At 36.9% G+C, this 26,446-nt stretch overlaps 1 protein-coding gene across 4 annotated transcripts in view; it reads right to left on the bottom strand.

Moving 5' to 3' along the window:
- Nucleotides 1–26,446, bottom strand: part of CDH12 (cadherin 12) — a 588,619-nt gene that overhangs the window by 270,832 nt on the left and 291,341 nt on the right. The window contains exon 2 of one of the 4 annotated variants that reach the window (XM_075084229.1): nucleotides 17,647–17,741. The exons of the other annotated variants lie outside the window; for them this stretch is intronic. The gene's annotated coding sequence lies outside the window, so the exon portion shown is untranslated. The remainder of the gene's footprint in view (nucleotides 1–17,646; nucleotides 17,742–26,446) is intronic. 4 annotated transcript variants of the gene reach the window in all.

The following is a 26,446-nucleotide window of genomic DNA, read 5'->3' as shown; positions in this document are numbered from 1 at the left end:
CAAACAGGCTTAATTTTATTTATTGTCTATTAAATTAACTACTGGAAACCCTATCATTGTTTATTTCATACTACTTTTTGCCTGTAGGTGTGAGTTTTCTTTCTACATTCTCAGATAATTGTACCCTAATAAGGTCTGCATTTCTGAGAAGCACAGTTGAAAAGCAAGGAATAATCCATGCATTAACACACACAAACAATGTTACTAGCAGAACCTCAGACCTTCCTGGTTTCCACAGAACCCTACTGTCTCTTCCGCATGATTTTCACCGGAAATTGTTTCCAAGACTTTCAGCACAGGCATCCACGGTACGTCACAGAATCATAGAATCAAAGAATCATTTAGGTTGGAAAAGACCTTTAAGATCATCAAGTCCAACCACTAACTAACATTACCAAGTCCACCACTAAACCATGCCCCTAAGCACCACGTCTATATGCCTTTTAAATACCTCCAGGGATGGTGACTCCTCCAATGCCTGATAATCCTTTCAGAGAAGAAATTTTTCCTAATATCCAGTCTAAACCTCCCCTATTGCAAAGTGAGGCTGTTTCTTCTCATCCTATTTTCCTCCTGTCAGTTCAGACAAAACTCGTTTACCAGTGAGAGGTTCGGTTAGATAGTTATTAGGTGCAGGTACACATAGCACCAAATTATTGGACGCCTTCTTAGGCTGCTCCTAAGAAATTTCAAGAATCAATTAAAGGCATGAACTGCTTCTTGCCCTTTCCTACAGATCACCCCATGTCCATAAATATTTACTCTGAAGAGTGCTTCAAGTCTCAACCTGTCTCAGCAACTGAATAGCTACCCCAAAACAGGAACATTGGTCAGATAGTCTAAGCGGGCACTGTAGACAATATTATTTTTATATCTCTTTTCCATTGTTTGCCAGCAGACCCATGTCCTTGCTTTCTTAAGCTTAAACAAAACCAGTAAATCATGGCGAGCAATTGAGCAAAATGGAATTTTGCAATGAAAAGCGACAACAGTGAGATGTAAAATCACTCAGAACAATTCACACCATCCATGGCCTTCTCTCAGATCACCTAGACTGAGATTAGAAAGTAGATTCATATCCTTCACATGCTTTAAATTTTCTCCAGAATATCTCTAAACATAATTTATCTGTGAACAACCAAGATCATACCTTAACTCATGAGGCAATGACCTAGCCAAGCAGAGAAACAAAATGTAGATGATCCTGGTTTCTCATATAAATATGATCTGCCATGGATTGCCACCTATTGAGTGAAGAACTATAATGTAGTTCAGACAATTGTTCAATTTCCTTTCTCATGACAAGGTAAATTTTAGTCTGTCCTTGTTTGACTCACAGGCAGCTTCCGTTGAGAGAAGTTTTAACAGAATTCAGTTTGTATATTTGCACATAACTTTGGAGATTGAACAGATAAGAAATGAAACATGTACCTAATTTCCAAATGAATTCTGTAAAATATATTTAATATTTACTAATATCAATGTTTTCAATTTCATTTGAAGATGACACTTTATTTTAAAGTGCCTGAAATCTTTTCTTGTAACACAATTCTTCCTGAGGTATCAAGAATAGAAAATATTTGCTGGCATGAAGCCAAAAGCCTTTTATATGACTTCCTGGTAAAAGAAAAAGATGCAGAGAGAAAAAAGAATCAAACTGAGTGTCAGAGGGATTTTCACTACAGACAAGATGAGAATACTCACCTAGTATGTGGCAAATGTCAGCTTCAGGTCCCTTAATCTATTGGTATTTCACATCCTAAGTGAGATTTCCCTCACAGCCACTCTGGAATATTTTGGGGTCAGTATCTCCCAGATGCCCTTACTGAAGCTGTTCAGATCATTCTACTCATATAGCGAACCATTTCTGAGTAATTTAAAATGTAATGAATCATTATAAAATGGCTCTTCTTAAAAGCAAATAATTAATAACAGTTGAAAAAAATCTGATCTTGTGTCGTTACCTTTAATAACAATTGAAAAAAAAATCTGATCTCACATCTCCCACATAGTAGAGGAGTGAAACTGTTCTCTGTTTGATCAAAACACTAAAACATGGATTTCAGAAAAATTTTCAAAATAGGTATGCTGGCATGAAAAGGATTTTGCTTTGATGAAAAGCACACTTTCCAAGAAGAAAAAGCATGCAAAACTCACAAATGTATATTTATTAAAAAGAAAAAGAGGGAGAGACCAGCTGTTTAACTGATTCAATGAATATTTATAAACTGCTATGCTACATGTTTCAGCACATAATTTTAGGAACCCATGATTCAGAAACAGACTTACAGTGTTTGATATTGTCTTAAAAATTGGCAATACTTCAGATTACACAATTGAAAGTGATGGATAAACATAGTAGTAGTATTTTAATGTAACATGCCTTAAAAAACATTCACCATGTGTCTATCCCTCTCCTTTTGCATGATTTCCAGAGTAGACAATTTTAAAATAATTTACCATAGGTAAGGCAAAATAAATACTATAAATACCTTCATAAAATAAAGTCCACTTGAGCAAGCATTAAACTAGATAAAAAGCACAGACTTGTCCTCAACACTGAAAAAAACTTCCCTTTCTACAGGCTTCTGATATCATTTAATATATTATGATCTGTGGTGAATTTTTGGGGATGATTTCTGAAACATCAGAGTGGCAAAGATCATGCATTAACTAAAATCTTCTAACTGAGAAGTAGCACCATAATAAATGTTCATAATTAGGAGTATTGTTTTGCAGTGAAAGAAGTGTTTGCAATCCAATCTTATTTTACCAGTGCAATGTTTGTATGAGATAAGAACTGACTTTTAGAGAAGGTTGGTTCTGTTTTACTTAAACATTTAAACCTTCCTGTATTCAGATATCAGACTCTGATACACAAGAGCACCTTTTTCTTACTATGTCCTGTGTGATTTCAGTTACTTTGGGGAAATTCTTTTGCACTGACACAATCAGTGCAGAGCATCTACACAAGTAGTAACAACTGAACTTGAGAGTTAAAACTCAATTCCAGATTTCTAAATTAAAGAAGTATAGTCTATACTGGAGGACAGGGGAGGAGGAGAACGCTACTTTGTTCTGGGATGTAGTATTTGCTGTCCACTTGGGACACTGAACTAAAAATAAGGAATCTAGAATTACATTTCTAGTAACAGTTCCTATGGAAATGAAAGAAGGCACCTTGATGCATTCTGGGTTGGAAGAATAAGCATCTCTCTTGACTCAAATAGAAAAAAAATTATTTTAATTCAGTTTTCCCCAATGAAACATTCCCTCAAACCATTTTTAAGTAATATCTATTTCTTGACTCCTGTGAAAATTACAAGAAACAAAACGTACAAATTACAGGTTTTCTAACTGATTATACACATGCAACTTAGAGCCCTACAGAAAAGAGGGACAGTCTGCTAAACAGAGTGAACGATTGCACTGTGGCATCACAGGGACAAAACCGTGACAGAATTCTAAGTGAAATAAGTATTAGAAAGACATAAGAAGTGGCTTCACACTCAGCAAGGCCTTTTTGTCCTGTACTACTGGGTTCCCTGAAATAAGCACTTCTTAGTGAATTGACTGAGACATTACGACAAACCTAAGCTGGAGCACTTTCCTCAGCATTCTAGGGAGCTGTTGGAGTCAAAGCAGGGTGAGCAGGCCCCTGAGTGCTCTTGAGTTTGCTGCCATTAATCCCCATTAGATTTGCACTGAAGAGCAAGTCAAACAATATGCTGCTGAGCTGACAGAACATATCAAAGTGCCCAAAGCAGAGAATTCAGCGGAGCTGATGATACTACAAGATTGTACTTAAATGTTGTAGGATGCTCACTTCCCAGGCCAATGGAACCTTAAAGCTGTGATTTAAAAGATTTGTTATCTTGCTGTGTTCTCAACACAGGGCGCTAGGAAGTAAGAACAGTTCTTTTAAACACTTAGTGATCACTAAAGACAAGAAAAGCTCAAGAATTCCCCTTGTGTTCTGCTGTACAAGGTCAATAGCAAGGCCAGAAGACCATGGAAACAGAAAAGAAAATAAAGGAAATTACTAAAAAGAAGGCATGCTGATGAAAAGGTGTCAGGGAGGCCACAAAAACAGTTTTGCTGTGCTGCTATGAGATACCACAAAAAGAAGGGTAAGATGTTAGGGTAGAATTTGATACGGTCTAAAGGCTAAGCAGGACAGAATTTGCTGAAGCATGTGCAGAAATACAAATATGGAGAGATTCTTACCATGGCAAACCCTCCAATTTTACTCCTGACTACCTTAAAGAAAGTGCAGATATAAGGAAATAGCAGAAAACCAGCAATTAAGAGGGCATCTTGTAAATGTTAGCTTGTTGTACCTATTCACAGAACAGTTCACCCAGTATACAGCTTGTTTATATACTCCCTCAGAAGTCCATATACTTCGAATGTACAGAGACGCCAGACCACTACATTTAGATATAAAAGCTAACCCAGTTTGGATAAAGGTGATTTAGAGAAAAACCTGGCCCCAGGTTGAAACACAAACCAGTTTTACTAAATTTTCATACTAATTACTCTATTTCTGGAAAAAAATATGGAGCCTGTCCTCAAGACAAGCCTGTGATTACACATTAAATAAGGGTATGGCTAATACAGAAAGCTGTCACCACAGCCACCACAGCCACATGTGCTTCTCATCCCTTATACTTCACAATCTTCTAGTACTTTTGAAGAGGTGAAAAATCACAAAATATATTCATTTATTTGGTCTTAGATTTCCAGTGATAGAAAATTTACCTCTAAAGTGTTGTCCTTCTATTTTCAGGTAACAAATATCACCCAATAAATCATGACCTTGGAAAGCTTATCAACTTAAGGATTTGCCATTAATAAAGAGAACAATCTCAATGCAGATGTTTGTTTCTTTCCTAGGTTTTCAAAGAATCTCATCCTTTCATATTTCATTTAAAATATGTAGGCCCACTAAAATAAGATATAATTTAACTGGGTTCTTTTTATATCACCATAAGATCTTACTGACATCAGTTCTTATGAATGTTTGTGGAGAACTTATCTGGTTATCACAAAGTACATCTTCATTAAGTAATTAGGTGCAATTGTTAGGAATTTTAGCCTAAATTATTTTTTAAGTAAATAAGTTTAAAAGGAAAGAAATTTATTGAATGAAAACATGAAAACAACACAAATCTCAGCTGTTCTCACTGTGTTTAAATCTGAACTAAATGACATCCAATAAAACCTGTGAATCTTCAGAGGGTGTGCCACAGGTGAAAACAAGTATTTGCCCTAAGATAATAACTCAGAATCAGACATCTTTGTATCTTTATACTACATCGGATAACCAGTACTTCCCATGTTTCCTCCAAAAGAGGCAGAACAGATTTTTTTTCAAGCACAGATACAGTGTAGTACATAGTAAAATTGTACTCAAATTCTGTTCTAAGTCATGTGGCAGCTAGCCACAATAATTGCTTTTATTGCCATCTATAATCTTATGTATTAAAATATTAGAGTGATGCTGTATTCTCTTAACAAAACTGAGTCTTGAAACACACAGTGAATACAACATATAGCCCATAAATATCCATATATGATTATCTCCACATATACGCTGAACAATTTCAGCTGTACAAATAATTTTCATCCTGGGTCATTCCTATAGCAGTTTTTTACTCTTTTATTGATTCTTCACATCAATTACTTACTGGTTTTTGCCACCACAGAATTTTCTTTTACTTCTCTGTTCAATATCTACTATTTGAGAAATATTAGTTAACAGCTAGCAATACACATAACTACTGCTTTACAGAATTATAGCCACACAATTACAGTTAAAGCTGTGTCAATAATTCTACAATAAAAACTGTTTTTCTGAGATTTATAATTCAAACATAAAGAAAAAATACTTCTGGGGTGAATCTCGGCATATAAGGTCATAGCCCACAATAGATTAATTTTATCAATTTTCAAACAAATTGATCCTGCCATTTTGGGTGCTGCAAGTGTAAATCAAAACAGAGATTTACCTGTTTAAAGCTAAACACTGTTGGCCATATAGTTATCTGTGACAGCATCAAGATTTCTATGGCCTTTCATTAGGAACAACTTAACCTTCAACATAAGCATCAAATTATTGATTTTATATTTAAATAAAGATGCACATACGTATATAGTCACATGCAGAATAGAGGGGTTTGTGATCCCTACAGCTGACATCTCCCTTTGAAGGCCAAAAACATTGTAGAACAACTCCACTGATACATATTGGCACCTATGAATTACAGACACGACCCATATGTTATATCTATCCTGATGTGAAGATGCAATTTTCCAAAGGAAGCTTGAGCACAACATGTTCCACCACCTTTGTTCCAATCACACAGCTGTGGCCAGTGTGCACTTGAGTGGCAGTGTGCTACCTGGCTGAAAATCTCTGGGCTTGCTGGGTTTTGTATGCTCAGGAAGCTACAAATGGGCTCATCCTTCAGGCTGTACTTGCAGATTCTGCATGCCCATTAAGATCTCCATGAGGACTCCTACTTATCCTGAACACATTTTAAAAACTAAAAGCATATATTTATAATCAGTCTAGTTTACTTCTGTCAACACACAACATTAAGTTGTACAAATGTAGATGTCAAGAAACACTTGTTCCAAATATAATTTTCTCATTTTCTAAACTGATATATATTAATATTCCAAAAGCGCTGCGAAGATGAGCTCTTGTACTACTGCAATAGGTTTAATAATATCCTTGACCTAATTCAGAAATTGCCACTGACAGCAAGGCTAACTCATTTTCTTATCTTTATTTCAGCTGAGAAAATTCTTGTCTTGAAAACAGAGTTGACCCATATTATTAATTTTTAGTAGTGAAGGAAGATTTGTCAGGAGTCCTTCAAGGGATCAATTTTCCTTCCAGCGGAAATTTGCATAGGATGGCTTGCCAGTAACTGCATGCCTTCAGAGAAATTTGTGCATCAGACTGAGAATGAAATGGCATCTTACACTCCTTAAGACAGTGCAACCTTCTTCTACATTACCATTTAGGAAGTAAAACTCACCTCCGTGTTATCTCAAGTCATCAGCGACAAAGTACACCAGTCCGGCTGAAAATGTGACATGTGTACTAAGTAATGTGGTATGGAAACACCTTTTTCAAGTCATACTCTGTCTTGAAAACAAGACAAGAAAAGCGTTACAGTGATTAATCCTGCTGTGACTCTTTTGCTCTATTTTACGACAATATTTTTTTCAGCCCTGTTTCAACTCAATGGTTGCATATAGTTATTTTCTTCTCCACTTATCCATCTAGAATTCAGTTTCTCATTCATCTTCACTTTTTATATGATTCTGCAATTCTTTTGCCCCCAATTGCTTTCTACATTCATAATTTTTGAGACAAAATATTTGTGATGTCATCTGGTTCGGAGAAGTTTTATTTGGTTTGGAGAAGATTTATTACCTCCCGCTTTTCTTATTTTTCAAAACCTTTATTTCATTTCCTCCTTTAGAACTTGTTTGGAAACTAATTTCACCAGCTTAAAGAAAGATCAGTGGACTTAATCCAGTAAAGACAGCAGATTTCCCCTCATCACAACTCAAAAAACCGAATGATACTGGCTGATAAGATGGCTGAATTATCACCTATCTTGGCCTCTGTCAGTTTGGTGAATTGTAAAGCTACTATATTGTGATGAAAACTGTGATCAAGAGAGGAAGAAACACAAACTTATATATCACATTAGAGATTCTAACCTTAATTCCTACTTTTCATAATTTTACTACCTTCTGTTTCTTTCCAAATAACACTATCTTAACAGTATTTCCCCTCTCGGTCTCCTAAGTTTATTTTTCTCTATCCTGCTTTTCAGACAGTTCTTTGCATTTTTTCTCTGTGCAGCAATTTATTGAAGCATTTCAACAACTACTGAAACAGTTTAACAGAACTGTTGGTCTTGTGATATTCTGGAAGCCTGGCAGAAAAACCTACAAAAAGTCAACAGTGGTAAAATGGTTTTGAATGTTGAGATGTGTGAATGTATTTGTACTCATGGGTATTCACTGATCTTCTGCTTTTGAGCATTTATGTTCATTTCCCTCATCTTCTCTCTTTTCATTTGTCCAAGCCTTTTTAGATCCCCATTCTTCACTTGGAGAAATGGTTGAGCTTTGCTTTCTGTATATTTTTGTCATTTATTACCAATGTAAGTAATGATAACAAAAATATTTAAATTTGGTATGTCCAGAGAGCTAAAGGCAGTTTTAAATCGAGTTGAAAACTCTTCTCCAGTGTAGAGACATTAATTCTATTCCCATATGCTGTAACTGGCTTGTGGAATAACCTGTTTGAATATCTTCCTTTCTGCTTCAATTTACTTACATGAAAAAAGTATTTACCTTGTTTATTAAGTACACTGGATGTATCAGTGTTAAAAGCAGTATTATTATTTCTGTGGTAAGCAAGCAGACAGGCTACTTATCTAATCACCACTGGGAAACTATTTACAGAAGTTTAGATGCTTTTTCAAGAGCATCAAAAATGATAGGTCAACAGGAATTGAGCTTTGCTCAGCTTCCTAAGCTGGTACATCCTTTTTAATATAAGAATCCCAAATGCTGCATCAATTACACATTAATTGTTCAATGGCCTGTTTTATTCCAGAACGGTACAGTTTGTGCAATTCTCAATAAAAGGCAACATAATCCACTAATGGGGATACAGTCCTGGAAGTTTGTTATCACATATTTGCAAATAACAAACCCCTATGATCTCTGGTGTTATTGTATGCTAGACTGAAGGTGCAGACTCAGTGTAAAATGTTTACTGACTATTGAGAGTTCTGAAAAATTAATTAATTTTACACTTAATCATTAATTGAATATATAAGGACATATTAGTTGAAAATTGTAAAGACAGGAAACTGAAATCTTGTGGACTCTGTCTCCTTTGCAAGAGGAGGGAGAAAATTTTAATTACCTCTTTCTTTCTGGAACTACATCTTTTATTATTCCAGAAAAATGTGTATTGTTTGCAAATGTGTTTAAACAGTCATTTGGTGTAAGATCATTAAATGCTTTTGAGACAGCAAAGGCAGCAAGTATATCTGAAAGCAGTGAACACTGCTCTAATGCAGGTTGGTAAAACGTGTTTCTACTTGAAAAACTAGTTTTTAACACTGGCAAAAAAGTAATAAAGTCTACTTAACAGAAAGACTGGATACTTTTCCAGTCAAAATGGGGCCTATATAGATGAAATATTTGAGAGAACAGAAGACTACATCTAGAGAAAAATAAATAAATATAAAAAATAGTAAGCACTATCAGAGTAGGGAAATAATTTGAGTTATGCCCTTCAACTAAAATAAGATCTGACAGACTCAATCTTGTCTTCAGTGCACTTAAAACCAAATGGAATTACTTCAAATTCAACTGTGTGGCACTTGGGTTCAATGGGATCTCAGGGACATACGAGGGTTGAATGAAACTCAATTTTGTTCTGATAACCATGCTTAGAGAACAATTTTCCACATTCATGTAAAGATTTCAAGATGCCATAAATATTATATATTTCAGGAAATTATTATCTAATCTGATACAGATACAAGAGTTGTCATTGTACTTTTATTAAAATAAACTTTGGAGTAGATGGTTGCTTGACATACTATTCATGAATTTGTGAAGTTTTAAGAGAGAATATAAAGCAGCATGTCTGTTTATAAGAAACAGATGATGGTCTGCATCCCTTTTCTTTTTCTTCTTTGTTCTTTTTCTTTCTTCTACAAAATGAGATCCACCATGTAAGGTGCAGGGAACACCCTGAAAAGCCACAAGGCCACACATCCTGTTAATCAAAACCAGAGAATGCTCCTCTACGAAAAGTATTTGCCTGTGAAGCTAGAGTAACCAGAGCAGTAAACACTGCTTCTATTTCTATAAACTGAAGTAAATCTAGTAAAATCAACCACACAAACAAAACTTTAACAAAAAATTACATATAAATGTATACAAAATTGCAGGGAGGGTCTCATCGTGCCATTGCACTTAAGAATGATTCTCCCCTTAGTGATCCTAGTATAATGCCTTAAAGCATATGAAATTTGTTAATCCCATGTTGAGGCAAGCAAGCAAAAAATTCAGTCCACTAGAGCAGGGAGGGGTGCTAAAACATTAATATATTATCAAATGCTTGTTCATATTTCTACTAAGTATCCGTACTGAGTATAGCCCCAGCCAGGAAGCAAAACAAATGTCAGACTAATAACTCTAGTCAGAACCTAACGCAAAAAGAGAACAGATTGACAACCTTCCTCTCCTCTCCAGGGACAGAAAAGGCTGTTGTCCCAGGAAGTGGAAAGCAAGGGAGACAGAGTGCAGGTGGTTGACATCATCCCATCCAGCATTAAGCAGGAATGATTGCCTAATTGAATAACCTTCTGTTGGCAGAAAGACATTGTTCAGAAACGGGTGATGTCACCCTCTTGCCCTTGCAGCAGGTGGCATTCAGTCAGATGGACAAATATAAACATCAATGTAAAGAGCAGGACAGACACCAGCTGTAACTTCCATCTATCCAGACACCTGGGGAGCAAATTTTGACAATGCTGCTTGAGGGAACAGAAAATGAGATGTTTTTTAATAGGCTAAAGAATTAATTTGGATTTTAACATTTAGCTCCCATGAGCAGAGCCATTCCAGATTTTCCAGTTACAGGAAGTCTGACAAAGGATGTCAAAGACAAGTCTCTTCTTTCTAAAAGAGACTTGTATCTTTTGGCTGACTGTTAATTAAAGAAAAAGGAACATACTGGCTTTTAGGGACACGATAGCAGTGAGGGAAAATGAATGGATGGTTGGGGGCTGAAGACTGTCATGGCGACGGGTCATTTCTATTGCTATGTATGCTTCCTTTGTAATTTGTACAGGTTGCTAAAATTCTTTGAATGGCAGTTCCCCAATAATACAATACAAATAATAATATCTTTTCTCCTGATTTTTATTTGTCCTGTCTATTCAAGATACCCACAGTGGGGCAGAAACTCTTTTCTTCTGTTTAGAAGCAGTTAGCCCAATCAAACCATGATCGCTTTGGGTTTTCAAAATGTAATACTACTATTAATTATAATATTAATAATAAACACTTACATATTAATATAATAATATTAATAATATTATAGCTGAAGTCCCTTAGTGGAAGCCAAGCCTGTACTTTAAAATTTTAAATATTAATTCACTTGAAAAAATCCTTAACCTTAATGCACTCTTGAATGAAATTCAGGCATGTGATTAAAGGTTTGGCTGAATGATGCGACTCCAAATGCTCCTCTAAATCACAGCAAAAGTCTGACAAAATATGCACATACCTGAAAACATGATGATTCTTTTCCCTGCAACATTCAAAAAATTTGTAACACAGGTCAGGTCTTAACAGAGGGAAAAAAAAATAAAAGGCTTTAATTACAAATGCCAAGCACAGATATGTAATTGATATTACAATATAGTGTAGGCAGAGACTCATTTCAGATGAACAATGGCGACAATAAGCAAGAATACTTAAAGTGTTAACTAGCATGCTTGCTTCCTCAACTTCAAGGCCAAAACACTCAATCACCAAGGCCCAACTCTTCCTTCATGGATTGCTAGTTTTGCATGAGTTTGCAACTATAGTAAATGGGTCTGACATGGAATGATTTGGAGTGAATTATAAGCACTCTGCTGAAAGTTAAGTACAGAGTGAATATCCAGACTGAATTTTGAAAGTCATGAAGAGGGTATTCCCGAAGATATGGTTCAGATGCCAAATGACATAATTCACAAAGCTGCTCCTGGGAAACAATCCATAGTAATCTATTCCTGCAGGCCAAATGCCAGCTTTACTGCTGGGAATTATGCCCAGGCAGTAGACTTGTCTACTGGCAATATATTCCCCAGTACTAGTCAGTCTGCGCAGGGCAGGATTAATGACATAAAGAGGCTACTACTTTTTAAAGAAACAAAATAAAAAGGATTATGTGCCTGCAAGCTAAAGATGTTGCAGCTTCCAGGATAGTAATTGAGGTTTCATTATACCCTTCTGGAGTTACAGAGAGTGATGAGGTAAATTGACGATCTAGCTATGCCATTTGCTAGCTCTTTCCCTCTTCTAATACCTTTTATGTCCCTTTGCAAGGAAAATAGGGAAAAAAAACCACAATCTTTTAACAACATCTACCCTAGAAGCACTCATGGCAAATTTCTAGATCTAGAGTCCCTGACACAATAAAAAGATTTTATAGTACACAAATAACAGGAAAAAAGTGCCAGAGGCAAACTTGCCAGAGAGGAACTCTCTTCCCCCAAGAATTGGCAGGCCCCAAGGGATGTACAAAGAAGGCAATCAATCCTATAAAAGTGGTCACAAATGCAGGAGTTCATAACAGTTTCTCTTTGGGCACAAACTTCTTGACTGTTTTAACAGAGTCCAAACCATACTGAAGCCCTCGCTGACTTGCTTGTGAACTTCAAGACAAATTTAGGTACCATGGAAAAACAAAATACTTGTAACAGTCAGCATGCTGATCTGATGAAGACACTTCTGTTTCTAACAGATAATTAAAAATCCTAATCCCTTCATCTTATTAACACCAAAAGACACTGGGGAAATCCATATTTTGTCACAGCTGACTCTTATCAGTGCAGGATCTATGTACATATGGTGGAGGCTCAAGTATACTTTGGACTATGTCTATAACTAAACGTTCTGACAAAAAAAAAAAAAAAACAAACCACAAAACAAAGCATGCATTTATTACAATTTAGGGTTAATCTTTGAATAAACTCTAATTCAAAAATACTTTTAGTATGTTTCAATATAACCAACTGTATATCAACCCTCCTCTCTATCCCCCGCCCCCTTGATACATCAAATCCTGCAGCAATACTTAACTTTACCTTCCAAATAACAATGTCATTTGTAGTCCAGATTCCCAAATCAGAGTTACAAGAATGCCCCAAAGCAGCTCCCCTCAATCTGTTTCTATCAGTTAAAATAAACATATTATTTTTAGAACTTAAAACTGCATTGTCACTGCAGCATGTGAAATTTTTATGCATAGCTTATAGGGAGAGATAGTTTCCTCACTAATCACCAGATTAGTTATATTTGGTTAAAACGTGGTGTTTGTTACAGAGACAACCACTCATTATGACATTATCAGGATAGACAATCTGGTTATTCTTTTTTTCTTTTTAGATAAGAAAAATGCAATGAGTAACCCGTACTAGGCCATGGCTAGCAGAGCGAACCACTCTTCAGCAGGTTACCCCTTTCCTCTCTTATAAAAGTGCCAAGAAGTCTTTTATGACCACAAGTGCTCAAGGCCTAATTTTACATCTATGAGTAGAGCTAAAAATCTCAGTAAGGATGCAGTATATTGCTATGCAGATCATAGACAGTATAATAATTGAGAGAAGAAAAAAATTCTGAAGAATACAAGATAATCATTCTTCAAAATAAGTGAGTGTGTCTAAATAAAATCATCTGAAGTACTAGAATATCTATACTGACACTTCTCCTCCTTAGCTCTCCCTCAGATTTTAGTGCCTGCAAGAATTATCCCCATTTATAATATCACATCGGCAATAATGCCTGGGTCATACGCTGTAGCTGCTCTTTTTGTGATTGGGCAAACACCAATACAGTAAGTCTACAACCCAAGAGATAATAATATTTTGATATTTTTCTTGGGTTTTTCCATAGGGGTAGGAAGAAGTGTTCATAGACTCACATGAAATATCTGTTTACTTAATCTCTGAGTTCTTGAGTCTTTTTGTTCTTTATTTATGTTCTAGATTCTTGCAACACTGCAACATGACAAAAAGGGTCATTAAAGAAACTGGATTTCACACTCCATAGGCTATTGCTCAGTAGTACTATCCACTATATTAGTATTATTTGAATATGTGGATAATTAAATTAATAATATGACATTCCACTGTGAATTTGTATTATATACTTATTACATATAAACTACATATCAAATTCTGTTCAGTCTTCGGATATTTTCAGTGAGGAATAGGTGGTAGAGACTTCAGGAGACTCAAGTTCCTCTGAAAAGTCAGGTTTCACACTACAGGACATAAAGGCATAAAAGAAAATCAATCTCTAAAATATCATGCTTTGAAACTTTAAGCCTATTAATCATGAAAAAATATTCATTGACAAGATGACAACATCCTGCATGACTATAGTCAGCTTGATGTGGTGTGCAATAATCTATTAAAAATCAGAATTTATGATGCAGCAATTGAACCTGTTCAATTGCAGAAACATGAATTGTCCTGAGCAAATAGCATACTACATTAATATTTTAGTTAAAATTCCTGGACTGTATGGTTGGTTAATAAGCTGCAGTTCAGTTTGAGAATATATGGCTGTTCAATATAACTGGGTTATGAATAATCCTGCTTATTACAAAAAGCAGCATCCTCTGAGATTCAGAGCAGACATGTCAATGGAGGGGAGGGAGTTGCATTATTAAACCTCCCATGTTCAAATGTATGTCAGCAACCAACCGAGGTCAGTACATATCCCACAGCATTATGCAAATGCATACATTATTAAGACTTTTTACTTCTTCTTGAACACTTAATCACAATGTTAACTACAATAAGCTACCAGTATATCTTAAGAATGCCTAAAAAAAAGTAGAAATAAAAATCTCTCATTACTTTATAACTGTATTAAGGACTGACATCAGGAGGAAACAGAAGTAGCTCTTGAAAAAAAAAGTTAGCACTAATGACATGTTGTGGTTTAGCCCCAGTCAGCAGCCAAGCACCACACAGCCACCCGCTCACTCCCCCCCCCGCAGTGGGATGGGGGAGAGAATCGGAAGAGTAAAAGTGAGGCAACTCATGGGTTGAGATAAAGACAGTTTAACAGGTAAAGCAAAAGCTGCGCACGGAAGCAAAGCAAAACAAGGAATCCATTCACTCCTTCCCATGGGCAGGCAGGTGTTCAGCCATCTCCAGGGCTCCATCACCCGTAACAGTTACTTGGGAAGACAAACACTGTAACTCTGAATGCCCTCCCCTACCTCCTTCTCCCCCCAGCTTTATATACTGAGCATGACGTCATACAGTGTGGAATATCCCATTGGTCAGTTGGGGCCAGCTGTCCCGGCTGTGCCCCCTCCCAGCTTCTTGTGCACGTGGCAGAGCCTGGGGAGCTGAAAAAGTCCTTGACCAGTGTAAGTGCTACTTAGCAACAACTAAAACATCTCCACATTATCACCCCTGTTTCCAGCAAAACTCCAAAACACAGCCCCATGCTAGCTACTACGAAGAAATTTAACTCTATCCCAGCTGAAACCAGGACATGACATTATTTCACAGGAATCTATGTTTGATTAGCCAAACAAAAATGACTACCTATGGAGTTATATAAAAGTTTCGAGATGAAAAAATATGCCGAGAGGACTTTTATGAGATTCCGTCCCTTGTTTGCTTGCCTGACTACCCAAGGTTTTCAACTGCTGATATGCACTGTTACAGTGAATCATATGGTTGCTTCATGTCCAGTTTTCACTCTGTCTTACTACACTTAGAAGAGCTCTGGCACACTGGACCTTCCTTGGAATGACTGGTATTTGAAGTCTTTGAAAATGTTAGTAATTTTCACTTGAAGAACTGTAAAGGAATACAGTTTTTTAAAAACTTTGGACATCACTAACAAGCAACTGTTTCTGTATTAAAAAAATAACTGAAAAAGAAAATTACTGTTTTGATCACCACTCCTGTCTTATGTTTCATGGTGAGAAGTATGTAGGCTTTAATGAAACGAATGACCACCAAGAGAAAAGCAGCTGTAATAGAACTGTTCATCAGCCCTTACTCAAATTCCAGTAAAACATATTTAGCAGTTATGGGAAATGGAAGCACTTAAATGCCTTAGTCCTCAAATCCTAACAGTGAAGACTACCCACAATTATGTCTACACCTCTAAGCAAAGCGATTGCATTCTTTAATGCAAAAGTGCACAATCATATAATAGTGTGACCAGAAATATTTCCAAAGACAGAACTGCAAGGGGCTAATCCTTTGCAAGGAAAAAATACTATTATAGTTTTCAGACAGTACTGTGGTTATAAGCACAGGGAACAAAAATTCAAGAAGCATGTTAATGCTAAAGAGTTAATGCTCTTAACAAGGAGAAACACAAATATTTGCATCTCTAGATTTATTTTGGTTACAATGAGATTTAATAAAATCAAGTCTAGGTAAAGCTAAAGCACACTAATCACCTAAAACAGATACTGAATTGACAAATATTATGCCTGTACAAAGCACACACAAGTTCTCTCTTTCATGCTGAAGAATTTGATATGAAATAACAGAGTTCTGGAGTTTTAATTCCTTTATTGATACAGCACTGCATGACCTAATAAAGATCACTATTTCCAGACCACTTCTCCCCTGTGAACCAACAGCTCAGAAACTTGCTCAGGATTATCAGAATCTATCTGAGTAGGCATGCCAGATTATACTGGTGTAGAAGCATTGTGCTGAGCTGTTGGAAAAAGACTGCATTTAAATAGCATGTTTAGTGCATTCTCCTATATATATGATTCTCTCTATCACCCTGGCTGCAGCCTCACACATGTACAGTGAAGCAGCCACTGGTCTCCATGTATTTCCTTGGCAAGTCCAAACATTGGCAGTATTCAGGATATGTTCTGTGGCCATCTGGACATCGTAAAACAGTAACTAAGGAAGTTAAATTGGAGATAACTTGCCAACTAATTTTATCAGTTCAAAGCTAAGAGTAGCACTGCAGTTTTTCCAAGAGGTGACACAGTTCTGCGTTACAAACTGTACTTTCTAGTACCATGCTATGGCATTGGGTTAAACCCATATTCTGCAGCAAAACACTGGATAGTGCCTAACAGCTATGGTTACGATTGTAGTACTTACTTTTGAGCAGCTCCCTAATAAGTAATGCAACATTTGTATTGGCTTCACTTCACTCTAAAATACCACTACATGTAAATATACTATAAAGCTTCATTTTCATTCTGTATTTTTAATAGGTGACTCTGGTATTATTCTTTTTTTAAAAAAAAAAGTCACGCAGATTCAGCAATACCAAAATATGTCACCACTTTTAGTTATTCTGAGTATGTTTTGTCCTGGAAAAATAATTAACTCAGATGGTAATAAAAAGCCTTTTCTAAATGAAACCTTAATTTTTTTAATAAAAAAAAAGTTTGTATGTTTTGAAAAGAATAGATGAACTCTACAAAAAATATTTGAATTTCAGTAAAAAGACATTTTATTTCATATATAGTTGTTTGACATTTCAATTTATGAAGAATCTTGACTTCTTAATACTATCTAGATTTCTTCATATTTTTCCAGTGTTGAGAAAACACTAAAATTCAGAAGATCGTTATCTGTGCAGTTTTCACTGGTCATATTTAGGTGAGTGTCCCAGATAGAGTAAGTTTATCTTTTGCACATATTCTTTATCACTGCTTCTACGACATACCACTCCTGTTCATATCAAATGCATCCTTGGCAGACTGTTAGATTTTACTTATTTAAGTTGCTTTTCTGTTCATAGCCCCACAAAAACTCGGCACGCACCTAATAATATTACCTTTGTATTATTCCATCTACATACCTGTTAACTGAACTGGAGATGATAGAAAGGTGGTTATTTGACCTCAGATTTGGATTCTGGATTCAAGGTTTATTCATGCTTAGGAACAGATTTACCTGCATACGTAAGACAACATATATGATACCTGTTGCTTATCGTCAGTGATATGTAAATTAATGTGTAGCGCTTTCTGATTTAATTTCTTTTAAAAATCGTAAAATGTCTGAAGACTTGTGGAGCTTTCTTGCTTGCTAGGCTGGGGATATCCTTTAATAATGTAAACAACAGCAAAACAACAACAATAATAATTTTTTAAAAACCTAAATCTTTCTGCTATACTACCAAGATGATGAACTTGATTAATAGAAGGAAGAGGAAAAGTCTAAAAATCATACATGATGTACTTTCATTTTGGATAAAGTGAGATGACAGATATTCAGATTCTTAACCTGTGTAATAAAATAAGTGAGCTAACCTTTCACAGACTGGCAAATGGCTGAAAAGAGCTGTATAGTTTGACACCTGAAGTCATGCTTTTGTGCTATATTTTCAATGCTGCAATGTTTATTACATCCCCATTTCCATTTATCTATATACTGAAGACAATAATTATCAATGTAACTAAAGGATTTAAAACCTTAGGTGAGACTGAAAAACAATTAAGTTTGAACATTTGGTATAGCATTTAGTGGATGTTTTTACTGATCATGCCACCACCAGTGAACACCTGCTTCAGAAGAAGGCTTTATTCACATGCCACTTACTATTCTTTTACACACTGATTCAGTAATCACTACCAGGGCAAATTTATTCATTTGGCTAAAGGAGAGAATGGCTCTTTCTCCACATTATACTTCCATAAATATTCCACACTGTGACAAGTCCTTCCCAGGCCTGAGAAGCAGTGCCCATGCAGATGAGCACTGCCTCTATCCACAGTGTACCTGACATTACCCTTAGACTCTGCTATGGGAACATTTCCTTGATGTGCAACATGGTACAAGTCAAGTATCTACTTTTCTGCTTAAACACAACCAAAGCCAAACTCTAGACATGATGACTGAAATCCCTGAATTTGTATTACTACAGAACTGTATTTTTTCCCCCTTTTTCTTCCTGCTTAGCTTTTAAACAGAATGTATTATTATGAATAATTTCCTTTCTTCCCTTAGGTGAATAGCAAATATTAGAGATGAAAGGTAATTATATCAATTGTGTGAAAAGCAGTAACTGAAGAGGTGTAAAAATCATTCACAAAAAAATTTAAAACAGCTTAAAGTTTTGGGCATCTGACTAAGCTTTAACCCATGTTACATTAAGATGTTGTGCTTGTGTTTTAATCAGAATCTTACCACCATATCACAGAGTTTCAGAGTCACAGAAGGTTTGAGGCTGTAAGGGACCTCTGGAGGTCATCTGATCCAAGCGCCCTGTTCAAGCAGGGACATCTCTGGCTGGTTGCCTAGGACCATGTCCAGATGACTTTTGAATATCTCCAAAGATGGAGACTCCACAACCTCCCTGGGCAACCTGTGCCAGTGCTTGGTCACCACCATAGTAAAATATACCGTTTTATGGTGTTCAGATAGAAACTCCTATGTTTCCGTTTATGCCCATTGCCTCTGGTTCTGTCTCTGGACACCACTGTGTCCACTATCTTAAACCATGGATGCCAACAGATTAACCATTTACACTCCTATCTGGAACACAAACATAAAAACTTTCTATGATGACACCATAGCTCTGCAGTAGAGAAAAGGCTGTGTCAGGGACTAGAAACTTGTCTCAGCATTGTTGGCAGGCAAGCTTCTCTACCAAAGCCTGATCACTATGGCAGCTGAGTGGAACAGTTTAATCACCAATGTTGACCCAACAGGAATGTATGCCCCGTTATCTTGGAGTACATATCCCCCGTGCATAAGACCGGGCCCAAGGCCGACTGGCAATGGGGGGGGTAGGGGGGTGGGGCTCGGACCCTCTAGAACTTTCAAGCATCCTCTAGTGACAGTACTGGGCATGCGCCCCACTGCCGAGTGGGACGTGTGGGTATGCAGAACAGTTATTGACTATGCAAAAGAGCAACATTATAAAAGGGGAAACCAGGGGAGACAACGTTCTGGAACATCGACTCCTCCACCAGCTTCAAAGATGTATCAGACACCTGGACTGTCACCCCAGACTGCCCAGATTCCCCCCTGCCTGAACCGGATGGACTGCCACAGATCCACAGTGATAACTATTGCAACAGTCCTACTTTCTCCCTCCCTCTCATTCCCTTTTTCACCTTTTTTTTTTTTTTTCTCTCTCTTTCATTGCTTTTCTGTCCTGTACCTATTTCTGGCCAAATAAAGTGACTTGGCACTTGACTCCATCTTGAGTCTTAATTCTGTTTCTGAGAATGTAAAAGGAACCTAGTCATGATAACACATTGGAATCAATCAGAAGTTAAGCCCAGCCACCCCCAACCTCCCAGAATTATCTGAGGTCCGTTGGAAAGCAAGGGGGTTTATCCTCTGCCAAACTGTTCAACCCAACAGTGGATCGTGACAGGCTCCCAACATGGGCTTGAGAAGAAATTGGAGAACACTTCAAAGACATATGCACACATATTAAACATGTGATACACAAATAATACAAAGATGGCAGAGAGGGGACAGAGGAAAACACTTTGATAAACTTATCTGGACACTTATTTGGTACCCTGCTACACTTGAAGTTGCAGACCTATAGCCTAATCTGACCTGTCACAGTGATCTAAACAGACATGATATCAGACCTGAGTGAAAGGGTCTAATCATCACGTCTTGATCAAAGGGCTAGAGACCCTGCTCTGCTAGGAAAGGCTGAAGGAGTTAAGCCTTTTCTCCCTGGAGAAGAGAAGGTTCAAGAGGACCTCATCACAGTATTCTGTACATAAAGGCTGCAAAGAGGACAGAAGCTCTTGCTTCACAAGGAGCCACATGGAGAAGACAAGGGGCATTGGGTACAAGTTGCACTGGAAGAGGTTTTATCTCAACATAAGAGAGAAATTTTTTACAATAAGAACAATCATTCACTGGAACAAACTCCCCAGGGACATGGTAGACACTCCATCACTGGAGGTTTTCAATATGTGACTGGGTAGTGTGGTATATATTCTCATGTAGGCTCCCTTTCCCAAGAAAGGTTGGACCAGATGATGTATTAACGTCCCTTACAACCTGGGCTATTCCATGATTCTATGATAGCTCTGAGGTATCACAGCTATGGCCTCATAATCATATAACTGCAAGCTCATTTTCCATTAAAAGTTTATCTATGAAGGAAGATGTGATGTGTGGCAAAGCAGGTTTACCATTCCTCAATGTAGACATGAGCCCCGCTCTGTCTGGACTAGTACAAGAACTCATATACTTTCTTCATTTCATGTGAGATCTGAGATGACTAAAAGTGTTTTTTTTGTGGAGGTTCAGATGTTCTACATTCTTTTTTTTTTTTTTTTTTTTCATTATATAAACATAACTTTTAGGGAACTTCTGATCCTACACTTCTTTTGAAAAAGGATCATATTGAATAACTAGGCTGCCCTTAGTTCCCACCGATGATAGAGCAAAATACCTAAGCTAGTTTTAAATTGGCTAGCCAGAATACTGTAAGCAAAGTAGACAACATGGAAAAATGAGGAATCAGAACTGCCTCAAACACTAAAAAAATTTCTTTTGTTTTCCCCACTGTCTGCCTGTACAACCACTCCCCAAGCTAATTACTTTAAGTATGCCTTCTCAATCTAATTTTATACTATAGCATAGCCACAACAGTGACTGCAGGACAGAAATGCATCCTATAGCGCTTGCAGTTATAAGAAAATTGAAGAGCGTCCTTTAATGGTTTTACTCCATAACAGTTAACAACAGTTATTAAAAAAACAACACCTTTTACTACTAGGAACAGTACTTTACTACTCAAGAATAGAAATAACTCAGATAATAACGATAATAAAAGCGAAAATGCAAGATCTGTCTAGCACTTGAATGGAAAGCATCTGAAACTAAGTACAGGTTTTATCTGAACTTAGAATTATACTTTAGTAGTGTTCCTTAAAAAATTCAGTCATGCCTGAAATTCTCTAATGCAAACAGTACAAATTATTTATTTCAAATTCATATGTGAAATAAATTTCATCTCTAATAATCAGTGGGGTTTTGATAGAATTTCTGTAACTGATACAGCTGCTGCGAGATAAATCTTTACAACGTGGCCATTAAGCTCATTTTGGATGAATGGATTAAGTTGTTTTAATCTTTGCCTAAACCCATCAAAAAGAAACAGTACATACAACATCAGAAACTAATAAAACATTAAAAGAGTAGATTTCTTGAGAACATTCTTTCATGGATTCTATATTTCAGAGCCCTGAAAATAACACTGATTAAATACACACCAAATAGAAAATTATTAATGTACTGACAAATTAATTTTAAAAAGGACTACATGCTCTACTGAAACAACAGGCTTTATTTTTATTGGGGGGAGGGGTCTGTTTTTTATTATGCAGTTAATACATGCACAAAGCTGTTCCATAATTCATTTAAAAAGTTAGAAGACTAAGGCCATACAGTTTCTCAGAACATTATTTCTAAAAATGCTTCATTTGCTCCACCCATTTTTTGAAAGTTAAGTCTGTCAGTCTAGAGAGTAAGAAAAACAGAGTCAATGCAGACAAGAAGGTAACATTTAACCAACAATTACATGCCTTTGCTAGACATACTGTATTAGCAGATTTTTCTAAACCTTAATCCTATTGGGATTAAAGCCTAATACACAAACATAACAGTAGCATATATTGTTTGGAAATTAAACCAAGGACATTAACTAATCTTGGCTTTACATTCTTCCTTTGTTATGAAGGCAACAGCTAAAAATAGGTGCTTTCAGACCTGGTTCAAGAATTTTCATCAGTTTAAGCAAAACTTATTAATACACCATCTACTACTTAAAAAAAACGAAACCCAAAACCAAAAAAATACCCCAAGCAGTAGAGTCACAGTAAAGAGGCAGTTACTTGGCACAGAATTAATCTTATGGAGTCAGTTTTGGGCCAAGGAGAGCTCTAGCTGGACTGACCATCTGACTGCTTCAGCTGTCCTCTTCACAGTAGGGTGGGAATAATGGCTTTCTGCACTCTAGCATGAGCAATTTGGGCAGTGCTGCCATGGCCTAGAATTAGTGTTTGATACTTTTATCAACCCAGGCAATTGCCAGCTTAGCCTATACCTACAAATAGCCCTGCAGAGTTTCTGTAGGATTTCCTTGTGTCTGGATCTTGTACAGGTGCATGGTATTATAAGAAGACAAAACCCCCACCCCTCTTTCACTCTAAATATTTTTCAGGTTTTATTTTAAAGGAAGCAAAATCTCTTTTCACTCACTACTCAGTCTCAGGCATGTAGAATGAGGAATGGATGGGAAATTAAATACAGATGTGAATTCCAGCCCTGCTCAGAATATGACGAAGGCAAACTCTAATCTTCTAGTCTTATGGGGACTGAAGAACCACTTTAGATTGTGACCTTTGCATTCAACATGATGCCTTTTTTCTTTCTCTTACTACTACCTCTGTAAATTGGCAAGAAGAAGACTCCAAGACAGAGGTACACCATGTCCATCTCTCCTTTTACAGAATTTTGCCTCATACCATACCATGGAAGCATTTTTAAAGTTCCAGCAAGAGATGTGAAGGTCATTTCCTCACATTCCTGACGCTGGAAAGGACTTTCACATATTCCCCAGTTTGTTTTCTTTAAATATTTCTCTGCATTGTTTGGGTTACACAGCCAAGGTTGCACAAAGAGAAAACTAACAGAACCAGGGTATCAGAACAAAGCCTCATAAATTGGTCCACAGTCCCTGAGAATCTAACTCTGTTAATATGTCATGTTAAATTAAGTTTGCCTCTGGAAAATTTAAAATAAGGAGGATAATATGTAACAGGATACTTTGTCTTTCTAGACTGGCCATTTTCCATTTTCACAGGAGCCCAAGGCTCACTCTCGAAGTGCTCCACGTAAAAAAACTTCAGAGCACACTAAGTACTAGCTTTCCCATCCCATCTCAGTCACCTAGTATTTCTTCTAGAAATTCAGAGGGAAAGATAACTACTCCTGTGCTTAATACATTTTGCTGCTGACACTGAATTCAGAAGAGATGGCACAGAAGATCACAGTAACCCTTCTCATCGTACAACCTTGTATTTTCTCCAGCAATACAATACAGTTATCACGGTGCTGTGAATGATTCTCACATTTTGATTACATGTAATCATCTGCAAAGGTAAGGACTGTTATGGTGACCATGGTGCTGCTTAGACAGTATTTTTCATCTTCAAAGGATGTGACAGGCATCAGCTAATTAATTCTCATAGCCCTTCAGTTCTGTTTAGAGGGCTATGGAAAGACAAATTTGATCCTAACTGTAAATGAGCCCAACAGTCCCAGCTTTACCCCTAGAGCTAAAGCAGGCTAGTTAACATGTTACTGTCCTATGTCAGAAAGATTATTTTTGCTGACATCAACAGCAAGCTGATTTTCTATGGCACATCTGAAAAACAAGGTATAGTTAGGTCTTGCAGAGCAATGAACCCTTGGTTTTCAATCCAATAAATCTCATAAGTAGTCTAGTTTTTGAAGCCTGTGAGTGATGCTGCTGACTTCAGCTTAGAAGCCTAAGCACAACCACAGATGCTTTACAGGTCTGGGAATGAAATAACAAGTGTTTTCAGGATGAGGTCGACTGTGAATACACAGTGGAGGACAAAGACACAGATTGTTCTGGCATCTAATTCTAAACTTGTTCTTTTAGATCGTGCTCTCTCTGTTAGCCACCCAAGACAGCTTGCCAGTTCATTACCTTCCTTTTCTCATCTCTGTTCTACTGTGCATAAAGGCAGCAGGCATGTATTTGAGACGTGCACAGAACCATAGCTGTACACTATTTTACACACTACATGCACCAACAACTATTAAAACCTGATGGTGTTGAAGGGCTGTGACCATTATATATCTAGTAATGCACTCATCACTGCAGTGCTGTCTGTTCGGCTGCTATATACTCACTCATTTCAGAAGGAACATAGAGGAGTCCTGCTTCAAATCTTCTGTTTTTATACATGAACTGGAACAAAAAATCAGCCCAGTGAATCAATATGCAAATGAATCTTTTCTTAGAATGCTTCTTAGAAATCTTCTTTGAATAGAATGGGAAAAATTATTCTCAGGCACAGATACACATAAGTAAACATTTTATCTTCAGGGAACTGGAAGTTTCCCATAAATTTCATAGATCTTAGGAAAAGAAATTATTATGTAGCCATCCCTGTGTCCAAAAAATCCTCCCTTCATCAGCAAGCATCACATCATCCCCTTCCTCTTTTCTCTCTTTTCTCTCATTTCTTCCACTTCAATGGCAAGAGTTTCCTTAGGATGTTCAGAATTTTCTGGTTTGAGCTACCTACCAGGTGGTGTGAGAAGCCTGGCTGAAGGCAAACACACTTATACCTTTTCATCCACCATCATCACTTTCTTTTAAGCACATATAAAATAGCACATTCCAAGGAAGACTTGCCATCACTATAGGGCTGATTCTGCTTTTCTTCCTTGAGTTCAGCCCTTTTATTTTAAAATTCCTCCTTGAAATGTCTTTTCTGACTTATTAACTTTTCTTCCAAAACAAGGTGTGATGGCTACGGATTTTCCCTTGGTTTAACTCAAGCTCATCATTCTGCCCAATTCCCATGCCTGTCTCTTCCTGCTGCATTATAGCTGTAGGAATACGCATAAGCCAGGCTGGCACCTGTGTGTAAGGAATGACAGATCTGCTTACCGCCGTTAAACCTGAGTTGGGTATACTTGCCTTGGCATTTCTGGAAGGATAATGTAGTGATGGAGGATTATTTAACAAAACAAGTGTCTGGGGTTCATTTCCTCAGATGTTTACCACAGCCTTTAGTGAGAACTTCTAGCTGAACACTCCCTTTACTAGTTTGGCTCCAGGTATTTAGTAGCCCCTCTGCTCATAGACTGCAGCTAGGAACTATACGACACAAGGGCTGAACCCTCTAGACTTCCCAAGAAGCCAAGTACACCTCAGACCTCCACCCAGAGGATAACCTAATTTACAGTTTAACCTGCCATTGAACATGTAAAATGTAAATCATGTGAAAGCTGAAGCCAGTAAGTCATAAGTTATGTAGATTCATATTTTATATTTATTCTTCACAGATTTTATAAATTAGACTGTTATACAGAATTACGCTATAAGGAAGCTTTATGGAAAAGCTAGAATGCTTATTAAGTGAAAATAAAGAGTATGATTACTTGAACTCTAGGTCAGAAATCCCCACATGAAGAAACACTCGAGGTAACAAATCTGCTAGGGAGAATTCCTTGAACAAATAAATAATATTTTTTTTTCTCTGGGTCTGATACATCTCTGGTACAGATTCAATTTCATTACGTTTCAGTGCAATATTCAGTCCCTAATACATTGCAGGTCTAGTAAAGGAGTTTCTATGCCTAAAATAACACCGGTTATTTTAAAATAATCAATCAGACAGATAAGCAACCACAGCATGTTGAGTTTGAAGAAAGAGGTTAGCCTAATGTTCTGCAGGCCAAAGGAAGGACAGATGATATTTATATTACCCCTGAATATGAATAAGAACACTAAAGGTTATAGGGTTATTCCATTAACTGGATCCATCACCGGACAGCATGAAAATTGCATTATGTTTCCGGAAAAGGCCTTGGGAGAATTGTAACAGGTCCATTGATGTTATTTTTGATTC

Source organism: Phalacrocorax aristotelis, chromosome 2 (genome assembly GCF_949628215.1).
Source record: "Phalacrocorax aristotelis chromosome 2, bGulAri2.1, whole genome shotgun sequence".
NCBI lineage: Eukaryota > Metazoa > Chordata > Aves > Suliformes > Phalacrocoracidae > Phalacrocorax > Phalacrocorax aristotelis.
Note: the sequence above shows the minus strand (reverse complement) of the source record. Positions and strands in the feature narration are given on the sequence as shown.